Genomic DNA, 12,390 nt, shown 5'->3' with positions numbered 1-12,390 from the left:
TGCAGCTATGTCGGTCTCCACGCTTTTCATCTATGGAGTCTTCTTATCTCCTGATACAAGAATGTCATCCCATCGATACCTTACAATCTCTTCAGAAGTCCTACATCATCCTGTGTGTATTTCATGTCCATAGGGAAAATCCAGCTCATCCCTAATCTGAACAGCATCTCTTTCTGACCACAATCCTTCCAGCTTTCTCTTTTTAATACACATTCTTCCAACTCAATGAGCCCTCTGATCCTTGCTTTCTGTGATCTAAAACTCTCACTACTCTTTGGTTAATAGTCTCAACTCCCACGCCAATTTATGAATCCATTGCACCTGCCCTGAAAATCATACCACTGGATCAATCCAATCACTCATCACCTCTTTCCTTTTGTAACTCTCTCCTCCTTAGCTTTTTATACATGATTTCCTCATACCTCTCTGCCTACTTCTTCTCAATTCCCATTACAGGCTTCTAACTATCCCTTAAATATTGCCATTCCCCAAAGATCCATGATTAAACTCTATTAACATAGTGCACATTTCTCTTCAGGGCACATTTACGTCCATGGCTTCAGGCCCTTTCTGTATACTGATGATCTTCTACGCTAGACCTTCAACTTGGATTCCTCTTCTACTCTATAGAGCTATGCATCCAACTTTCTACTGTACATCTCCACGTGAATGCCCAATATATGCTTTAAATCCAATACATTCAAAACTGTTCACCATTATCCCCTCACCACACCTCAGTGAATGACATCATCATCTACTCATTTGTCCAAGTTAGAAATCTGGAACTTGTTTTGGATTCCTCCCTCTCCCTTGTCTTATCAAATTCAACATCCAAGTTCTACTTGCTTAGCATATCCTGTATCCCTCTCCTTCTCTACACTCTCACTCCCACTGTCATGCCCAAGTTACTAGAACAGACTCTTAAATAGTCTCTACATATAATCCTGCCTTCTCTACCACACCACCAATCTATATCTGATACCATCATCCTGAATTACAAATTGGATAACGTGACTCTCTGCCTTTCTTCAAAATCCTTCAATACAGCCACCAGAGGAGTTCGATTACTTTTTAATTATTGAAGGACAATTAGATAAAATAAAAAACAGAAGGGTCAACATGGCTAGAATTTAGCACTGAAGAATAAAATCCAAACTCCTTCGATGGAACACGGGACCTTTTTGAGCTCTCTGACAATCTTTCCAACCACATCTCTTCCCATTTAGCCCCCATATCTATGCCCCAGCCTTGCTGAACAATTTGAAATTGCAGCAGGGTTCCCCATGCCATCTTCTCTCCATGCTAGTGTTCAGGTGGTTCCTTCTACCTAAATGCCTTGTTATCTCCTGTTCATTTTTCAAGTCTCACTTTCCAGAAAACTGATTAGTTTTCTCAAGGCTAAGTGATACCACAGGAGCCACACACATTTTTATGACAGCATACATCATATTGTGTAATATTTTTCTGTTCATTTGTCTGTATTCCTAACTAGGTGCCAAGTTCCTTAAGCAAATATCTTAGGCCTTACAGCTTATATCTCACTCATCTTTGAATCCCTAGCACCTAGCTTTGTACCTGGTTCATAAAGACCTTGCAAAAAGTGGGAGAAAAAGAAAGAATAAATGAACTATTCAAAACATTTTTATTTCTGTTATTCGTATTTATTGCTCTATTACAAAGCATCCTAACATTTAGTCACAGATGTAGAAAACCAACTTACAGTTACCAGGGGATAAGGGCGGGGGATAAATTGGGAGATTGGGATTGACACATACATACTACTATACATAAAATAGATAACTAATAAGAACCTGCTGTATAGCACAGGAAACTCTACTCAGTACTCTGTAATGGCATATATGGGAAAAGAATCTAAAAAAAAAAGAGAGTGGATATATGTATATGTATAACTGATTCACTTTGCTGTACACCTGAAACTAACACAACAGTGTAAATGAACTATACTCCAATAAAAATTTTAAAATAAAATAAAATTTAGCAGCTTAAAACAATTAATTATTATCTCTATGGTTCTATAGGTTGACTGGCTCAACTGGATGATTCTTGCTCAGGGCCTCCCATGCAGGTACATGGTAGCTGGGGCTGGAGTCATCTGAAGGCTCAAATGGGCTCAACAACCAGGATACCTCGATCACATGGCCAGCTATTGGTAGGAAGTTCAGCTAAAACACTGTCTTCTGAAGCTTCCAAATGTGGTCTTTCAATGTGGCTTGGACCTTTCACAGTATGGCAGGTGGGTTCCAAGAGCATCCCAAGAAGAGTATTCCATGATCCCCAGGTGTAAGGTGTAGGCATTTTTATGACCTTGGAAATGCTGTGGTTTTATTTCTAACTTAGTCTATTGGTCAAATAAGAACTTAATGCCAAGGCCAAATTCAAGGGAGGGTAAATTTGACTATCTTCTGATGTGGAAATGGCACATAGGTGCAGAGAAGGAAAGAACTGATGATGGCCATCTTTAGAAGTAACTTAACATGATTTAGAATGAAAAACAACTTTAAATAATACATTAAAATGTGTTCCTTTCTAAAACTTATATTTTTCTTCAATTTGGTCATTTCACTCTTGAGAAGTATTTCCAATTGTGGGGTAAACAGTATTATGTGAAAAGATAACTATTAATGAAGTACTTAGCACTTCACTAGTTCTATAAGAAGTTTGAACCTGAAGGTTAAAATAAGATTAGGGAATGATTTGTATGTCTCCATTATCATTTAATTCTTAAGTGGCCCTTACAACATGAATATTTGAGAAGTGATATTGTAAGCTATTCAGTTCTCAAGTTTTCTCTTTAATTCCTTTGACTTTACAATTCTGGCATTTTGGATTTACTTCAGAAAACCAGTTTCTTTTAGAATGTTAATTCCTGGAGAACAAGACTCTTTTTTTTTTAACTTAAAGTTACCTTCACTATTGTTAAGAGGTGAATGAGTATCTGTTGACTATGATGCAACAAAATAACAGTATTTAAACAGTGATAGAATTCTGTATTCAATAGTACTTATTTTTCATTTAAGGATGAACTTTTTAGTAGTCATTGAAGTCTGCTCCTGGTATGGAACATGACTACTGTTTATACTTTTAGAGTCATGGCTTAGGATGGGAAGTAAAGAATCCATTATCCCTTGTATGAGAGCATATGAACACCTTGATCTAGGGTTGGATTAGGTTAGACTGTATTGCAATTTTAAAAGGGAAAAATATAATACTTAAAACAGCCATGATTGCTTTCTAAAAGAAGTGACATAACTCAATATCAATAATTCTTTATAATGCTCCCTTTCCTTTATGGGTACTAGAGAAGAGAAGAAGCAAAATAGAAAATTTCAGTCCCTACAGTTTTGGGTACCGCTGAAGTGTGAGGCAGGAGTAGCTGGTGGTAGCTGGGCAGACACATTGTAGAGTCCATGGATAGGAGAGCATGGAGCAGAGATGGAGAAGGTGGAGGGCTCCACCTAATTAAAGGAAGAAAAGGCTCCCTCACTGCTGTGATGTGCCCCAGAATCTGGCCAGTGTTTATTCATCCTTCATGCTTCATTTCATCCCTTACTTTCTACAATTCTGTTAAGCTTCTCTCTTCTGTGTTAATAGGGTGGGGGCCTGAAAGATGGACAAATAGGGTATTTACAGAGAGAGGAGGACATGTAATGTACAGTGTAAAACCCCTCCATCATCTCAAACCTTAAAGTCCACTGTACAAACAAATGTCTTGTGTGCATGAAATTTTCAGGGGCTAAAGGGGTCATGTCCCACAGCTTGGGCAATATGATGCAGGAACATTATGTATGGAACAGCAAGATGCAGCCAGAAGTGATGAGAGGGAACGTATGTGTCATCCTAACCGCCCCCCTCCTCCCTTTTCCTTCCTCCCCAGACAATTCTTTTGGAAGCATTGGGAGGGACTGAAGGCTATCACTGCTTACAGATTAGGAATGGAAGCAAACTCATTGAATCTTAATGGCCAGGGTAACTCAGCTGACATGTGGCCTACATGATTACTTATTTAGGTCTAACTCCCTTAGACTCTGCATTCCTTAAAGGCAGAGATTTGGAGATCATTTGTCTTGAATTCCCCATGCCTTGCTTGCTAAAATGTATACACATGCCATGCTGAGTTTTGTTGTGGTTGAAAGAAGAAGGGAAGGAGGGGAGAACTTCATGATTCTTTGAATAACTAAAGAGTTTGGGCTCCAAAGACCAATTCTTAAGCTCTAAAATACTACTTTAGCATCTTATATGATGGAAACATCGGTGAGAAAAGTTTCCCTAAGTTACTGATGACAAATCTTGATTTTTAAATAGGCAAAAAAAAAAAAAAAAAAAAAAATCCGGAAGTTCTCCTTAGCTAGTCAAATTCAAAAGGCATAGATTATGCATGAATATTAACTGGCCTAGAGTTAGAAGAAATCAGCTATGACAAAAATAAGAATGTTAACATGAACAAAGACTCCAAACTAAAGCCCATAGAGTCTACATAATACTTATTTACTGCTGTTTCCATAGGGAGATCATTCTTGTGATACTGGAGTAGTTTGAAAAAAATACTATTTGAACTTCCCTGGTGGTGCAGTGGTTAAGAATCCACCTGCCAATGCGGGGGACACGGGTTTGAGCCCTGGTCTGGGAAGATGCCACATGCCGCAGAGCAACTAAGCCTGTGCACCACAACTACTGAGCCTGCGCTCTAGAGGCTGAAAGCCACAACCATTGAGCCCACGTGCCACAACTACTGAAGCCCACGCACCTAGAGCCCGTGCTCCACATGGTGCAAGCCCTTGCCCACGCAGAGCAGCAAAGAGTAGCCCCCACTCACCACAACTAGAGAAAGCCTGTGCGCAGCAACGAAGGCCCAGTGCAGCCAAAAAAATAATAATAAATTTAAAGAAAAATACTGTTTTACATGCAAATTATTTTATGACTGGTATGTGTGAACAGGCAGAGGAAGATGTTGATGTTGTACTTGGACCTAACCACAGTGAAGCTATTAGAGCCCTATTTTTTGTCATTATCCTCAGTTGATGAATGACATGACCCCAGCGGGATGCCATATACTCAGGAGCACTGTAAAGTGCTTCTAGACTTGAAAATGGTCCCACACATCTCATTCAATTGGACAGCTTGTACTTTAAGCTCAAAGAGTTTAAGAAGGAGAACATGGCTTCCTTGTAATGAATTGATAGAGGCAGCTGAGGCCAAAAAAATCCAAGATCCAACTGCCACATGAAACTTTTAATAGCATTATTTTCTGTGGAGACCCTAATGCCAACGAATTGGTCAAAGGCAAGCACATTCCTGTGAAGGTATCAGTTACCCTCTTCAGAGTGGTGTCTGTAAAATCAGTTTGAAAAAAGCAAGTTTATAAGCAATTTGGTTATTACCTTTATTGTCAGTGAACCAAAGTGACTCACATAAAGAAATGGAATTGAAAAAATTTTAATCTGTCTACTGTGACTCATCTGCATAACTCTACATTTCTTTAAAGCCTAGAAATTCTGGGTTTAGTTCAGAAGGCCTCTGTACCTGACTTGCCTGTGCTAAATTAAATTATTCATTTTTCTCAGCTGCTCTACGTTCTTTATCTCATTTTACCCTATTAGCCCCAAACTCTTCTCTATTTATCTGGGTCCTATTCAACCTTCAAAGAAGGTTCGGTCTTCCAGTTACCTCTACAGAATGACCTCTAACCTTCTCCAACATCTTTACCATTGAGGGATTATTCCCCCCTCTGCCTCCTAGTAACCACAACCACTCATGCAACTCATTAGTCACTGAGCAGGAGGTACCTTGTAGCATATGGTTCTCAGCTTAAACTTAGGAGATGACCACTGCTCAACTCACTCTAAGGCCATGCCCACTGGGACTGGGACAATCTGATTACAGTATGGAAGCAAAAAATCCCAAAGTGGCTGTACCTTCTGTGCTACCAAACCCACGCTGTTTTTCTGGCATGTTGCTAGACAATAAACTTTGTCTGGCAAACTGCCAACCCCTTGTCTCAGGAGAAGATAAATGAGGGTTTCAGCTACCCGTCTTTCGTCATTTCTGGTTTTTGTTAAACCCATTATTATACATAACCAAAATTAAGCTCTTAAAAGGCTAGTGTACTTAACATAACTGTTCTTAAGCCTGAATTGTTTTACCATTAACAAGAGTCATATAAGAAGACTCAGTTTAGACTACGAGATCCTAGAGCTTGAAGGGAAGTTAGAGATTTATGTTTCCAAATCTTTGTTTTAATACAAGAGGAAATCAGGGCTCAGAAAGAGTTTAGAATTTACCCCAGATCCCAAAGGGATATATGGTAGTGGAACCAGGACCCAGATGCTGGGGTCCTATTTCTAGTCTACCATACTCCCTTTATACCTTTCTGCCTCTTCTCAACTAGAGAATTCCTTTGACAAATGGATTTCCATTCTTCTATTTTAAGAGAGGATTGTCACAGTTGAAAATATCTTGAAATTACTCATATCACTTCCTAAGAAATCATTCCTGTTTACTTTGCTCCACCAGAGGTCCTGACAAGGATCACAAAAGAATCCTGGAGGTAATATGATGAAGTGGAGAACACAGACCCTGGAGTCAGACAACACTTTGCAGCTCTGCACAGTCCTCTTCAGGGTCAAATGGATTAAGTGTGATAATGCAAAGAGCCTTCAACACACTGTAGGTCCATAAATGATAGTTTGCCTTCCCTACCCCAGCACCAGAAACCAATTGTGACAATCAGGTGAGGAAACCAGCAGGACACCACACTGCTGGAACTGAAAAATAATAACGATGGTTAAAATAAAATGTTCTGTTTTTAAATAAATGTCCATGAACAATAATATAAAAAATTGAAAAATCTATCTTGGAGACTTGTTTATTCTCTTTGAGTACTAGTCTTTTGCTTATTACACTGTAAATTGAGAATGGGTAAATATTTCACCAAGGACACAACTGTATATGCTGAGGATACATTTTCCAATGCTTGAGTTTCCATTAGAGTTTCCATTTCTCAACTTAATGCCTAAGAGAGCAGCTTGACTAATACATTATATCATTTGTGAGTTCACTTTTTAAAGATGAGTTTGAAAGATGGAAAATGAGATTTAGAAGCTAAGAGCATGAAGAGACTTAGAGCAAGAAATCTGTGACTCTGTAGCCCTAGATTATCCTGATGTATTAAATTGACAATTTTTCAAATTTCTAATCTACCTTCTTCTTCGCTCTTCACTGACAAGAAAATCACTTATACAGGAAAACTCTAAAATATTGGTTCTTCATTTGTATATTGATTATTGGGTTGGCAAAAAAGTTCGTTCAGGATTTTCCATAAGAAAAGAAGTTACATCTTATGGAAAAACCCGAACGAACGTTTTGGCCAGCCCAATAGTTAGACAGTAAGGACAAAACTGTAGACTTTCTGGAAGAATAAGAAAACACTAGGTCTTCAAAAAAAAAAAAAAAGAAAGAAAATACTAGGTTTTCAAACATGGGGAAACGGAAACAAGAGTGATTTTGAGTATCTGCTTTGTGCTAGCTGCTCTACTAGGTGATTTTGAATGTGTCAGTTTTGAGCCATTACCATTGCATGGTAAGTATTATTAACCTATTTCACAGATTGAAACCTTACAGGACCCTATGGTCCTTCTCCCCCATGTCCTCTGCCTGCCTTTTGCCTGTGGAAAAAATTTAGCCAAAGAATAAGTTTAATCAGCGAAGTGAGAAAATGCAGAAACAAAGGAAGTCGAAGGAGACCAAATAATAATAGTTGTCATTAAGCGCAGTCAAGGACCTTTAGTTCCTTCTCAAAGGCTACAGATAATATTCTGAGCCATATCCTGTGAGCTGTTTTATAGATACTGAAACCCCCACCAGGCGGAAGAAGTTAACTACATGATGACCAGACTATAGCCAAGACATAAGCTGCCACAATTCTGAGAAGTGGCCTCAAGGAAATGGGAACAAACCGACCCTGGAATTGAAGATTAACTGTACCTAGAACAACCAAGATGATGTTGATCAGACCACAGGTGACCAATTTCAAGAGGACTACCAGAGCTGACTGTGCCGTTTCTGCATGTAGCCCCCTCCCTCTGTCTATAAAAGCTCTTGCCCACTGATTGTCAGTTGGGGGGTGGTGGGGGAGTCGGCCTTTGGACAGGAGTACACCCTCCCCACCAGTTGCCAGCATCCAAAATAAAACAAACTTTCCTTTCCACCAACCTCGCCTCTTTATTGGCTTTTGAGCGGTGAGCAGCCAGACCCCCAAGTTGGTTACAAGGTGAGATGCAAAAAGTTTGATTGACTTACCCAAGATCACATGGATGGTAAAGAGTGGAGTCATGAGTCTTACCTGCCACTGTAGAGCCCTGCCTTCCTTACAAGAGGCAATGGAAATGCATTTAGATTTAGAGTCAGAAGATGAGGTTTAGGACCCAGGTCTTTACTTATAAGTATTTAGAGTTTAGTCAAGACATACCACTTTCTGGGGTTTAATTTCTTCATCTATAAAATGAGAATGCTAGCACCTACCTCAGAGGGTGTTATGATCTGTGGAAGTGATTTTTAAACTGCCAAAAGCCATTGAAGGAGGGGTGTCTGAATGGTGGTGATACCCTCCCTTGCTGCAGTGAGCCAACATCTCCCACCCACCTCTCAGAATTGACGTGAGGAGTCATTGGACACTGGATGTCAAAGTCAATGTAAACTCATGCAGCAGCACGAAAACTTTAGTTATCAGTATTCTTAGGAGCCTTGCAGAGCTCAAGCACTAAATAAAATAGTTCTTACATATCTGGTTTTTCTAAGGTAATTAGGATAGCTTTTCAGAGTTTTAGAAGCCCAGAGAGTATCTTCAGACTGTAGTTTAGGAAATGAAGACACTTGGTGATCTAATAGAGCAGAGTCTTTAGTCAAATATACCTATTAGATTTGCGAGGAACCATGGAGATTATGCAGAATCTAACCTTCATTTTGCAGATGAGGAAATTGAGAATAAGATACATAGCTAATGTCACAGAGTTGGGACAAGAACTCATGGCACCTGACTCTGAGTTTGTGCTCTTTTGCACCGCATTAATTGTTCCTCTAACTTCATTTAGACTCAGGAATGTCATTGACAACAAAGTTAATGACAAAGCATTAATTATTAAGTCTATGAGTACAGATATAGATGGGTTTACACTTACTGTGTGACCTTGGGAAAGTTGCTTCATATTTGTGTCTCAGGGTCCTCATCTGTAAAGTGAGTTATAATAATACTGATTTCAGAGGTTATTGAGAGGATAATACAAGAAAAGTTCTTAGCACAGTGTTCTTACTGTGCCAGTAACTGCTCAACTCTTGTCAATTATATAATCACCAATAATGTACATACCATAAAACCCATAATATGACTATCTGTGCATCCCCCAAAACAGGCAGGGAGCCTATGAGGACACAGCCTGGAGGTAACTTGGGCAGACCCATTGGTGGTCAGTCTGCTTATTTCCATTTTATCGAGAATGTCAAGCAATTGTAACATGAGAGGATGAGGCCAGATCTGGAGGGAGGAGAGGAGGTGAAACACTCATTCTGAGCATTTGAGCCCAAGTCCCAGTTTTTTAATCTACAGATGGGGATATTCATATCCATTCTTTTTCATTTTGTGGTATTCAGAGCTGTCAACTTCAATAAAAATTGTATTATAAACTATTCATTGTTATATAAATGTAAAGCAGAGAGCAGAAATGATAGTGGTTTTCTCCTTGTGTTAATAAGCCACAGCCTCTCACCTGAGTGGCTTTTCCTTTCTCACACTCAGGCATCTGGAAGATCTGATGTGAGGAATAATGAGTTAACATTCTATTAATTACATCTGTTCTCATGGCCTCGAACTTGAGTGTTTGCTCACCTCTAACAAAGAAAAAGCAGTCCTTTCCTTAGAACATGAGATCCATTCTAAATAAATTACGAAAGTCTTTTCAATAGCCTGCTTTTTCTTTTTACGTAGGAGCATGGATTTGGGATTATCTTAAAGCCATGGGAGGCAGCTACCTGCTTTGTGTACTGTCCTAATCATTTACCCTTTGATTTCATGTTTCTTTCAAAAGCGTCAAAGCACTAGGCAAATATTACTCATCAAACTGGTCTGATAATGTCCTTCTACATTTAGCACTTCTTTTTCTTTTTTGGCCCAGTCATATCTATTCTCAGGGCTATGACCCACATGAACTGGAGGGCTCTGGGCAGAAATGCCACATTCCAGCTTTCAGTGGGCAGTTCAAGGACTCCAGAGCTTCTTTTCTGGCTGCCTCCATCATTTAGTATTTTCTTTGCCATTGCCTCCTTCTGTTGCCATGGTTTCCTCATAGCTGTCTTAGAGTAGGTGCCCATCTACATCTCTGCTGGGAACTTTAATCTTTAAGGACCTGAATTGCAGAGCCCATGAGTCTGTACTGGGTAGGTGTGTTGGTGTCTAACTAATTGAATACAGCTTTTTAGGTTCAACAGGAAGAACCTGTGGCCAGTGTTAACCTCACTCTCCTGCTAAGCATTTTCCACCAAGCCCACACTTTCCTCCCAACCTCAACTCTTGAATTCATGCTGGTTGATGTGAATGTATGACTTACAAGTAGCTGTCCTGTAAGCCACTCTCATTATCACATTTCAGACTTCCCTACCTTCTCTGCTTTCCCATTCCCCATTCAATCTCCCCCTTCACATATCCACAAATCCCAGTAACTTCTTCTGGGAAGCAGCTGGGGGAGAAATGAGGTAGCAGAGAGGTGCCAACATGGCCCTCTTCCAATGGTTTCAGCACCAAAGGGTAACAAAAAAACCTAGTTGGAGACTGACCAGCTATTTATCCACTCCACATGCATAGTAAGTGTTCTCTGCTGATAATTCTTGCTTCCATTTAACTAAATGAGAATTGGAGGGTGTAGGAGCTAGTCAGCTTGGCTGACTCCAAGATTAGGCCACTTTCAGAAGCAGCAGAAGTCAACTGATCCACAGCTCTAATCAAGATACTAATAGTTAATCTAGTAAAAACAAATATTTGCCATCCCACAGGTGAAATACCCCTTGCTTAATCTTTTTCTTCCCCTTCCTATTTCCCAATATTTCATTACGGCAAACTTTTCTTAACTCATAAGATATTCTTGCCTATGGTTTGGTTTTCACTAAGGAAAGTACATTATGGTAAAATTTACCTGAAATTAGTATCATAAACACAGCAGCATAATATCACTTTATGGGGCCACCCCTGAGAGCCTAACCAGTGAGGTATACATGAGCCTAAGATAGTTTTACACCTCTTCCCTTTTGTGGCTTTATTCACTTTCAGTTCGGTGGCTTACTGGAATAACTGCAATAATTAAACAGAGAATTTCCAGACCCTCTAGATTATATGAAGATAGATGCTAAAGGTCATGCTTGAGTGGGAAAAAGTTTTGCTGATCAGTATGGCTGGGTAACTACACTGCCGCATGCAAAACCTAATGAAATCAGTGCATCTGGCCAAAGACTCACCGCTCTCCTCTATCCCATACCCTTTTAAAACCATGAATACTGATGGCAAAGAGGCGATAGAAAGCATGAGTTTATAGTGGCAGACTCAGAGGTTCAAATCCTGGAGCTGGCAAGTTATTTAATATCTCTTTGTTACTTTCTTCATCTATAAACATGAATATTAATTCATTGTACCTTTCTCTCAGTCCTGTTTTGACAATATGATTTTATATATATGTACAAATAGATATACATATATACACACATAAATACATACATATATAAACACACATACATACGTATATATACATACACGCACACATATATATACATACATACACACATATAAAATATTACCCAAAAATGTTAGGTATTGTTATTATTGCTAATATTTACTGAGTGCATGCTATGCGCCAGTACAATGCTAAGCACTGTTATTCTTTATAGCCATCCTACTATATAAGTAGTATTGTTAGGCTCTTTTGAAAAAGGAAGATACTGGGGGTCAAGATGACTTGACTTAGGTCATGCAGTTAATAAGCAACAGAAGCAGCACTGGAACTCAGGCCTTACTAGATTTCTACTGATTACCCGCCCTGTTGGATGCTAGAAGAAGGACTTACTGTCCGAACTGCCAGTTGCAAGCAGCCAGCCATGTTTTCCTCATAAGTACATCAGAATGTACTTATGGACATACATACACCAAAACATCTAAAGTATTTAGTCATGTCTAATTCCAACTTATTGTTACTCGTACAAAAATATTCTTCACTAAGATCTGGCTCTGTGCAAGTTCTTTAGGATTCAGAGATATTGAGACAAGTCCCTGCCCTTGGGAGCACTCCAGTTCAAAACAGAGAACAGGAGTATTTATTTATTAATTTATTTTAAAAT

The sequence above is a fragment of the Mesoplodon mirus genome (genome assembly GCF_964341445.2).
Source record: "Mesoplodon mirus genome assembly, chromosome: 3".
In the NCBI taxonomy this organism is placed as follows: Eukaryota; Metazoa; Chordata; class Mammalia; order Artiodactyla; family Ziphiidae; genus Mesoplodon; species Mesoplodon mirus.
The sequence above is the reverse complement of the archived record's forward strand: the minus strand, read 5'-3'. Positions refer to the sequence as shown.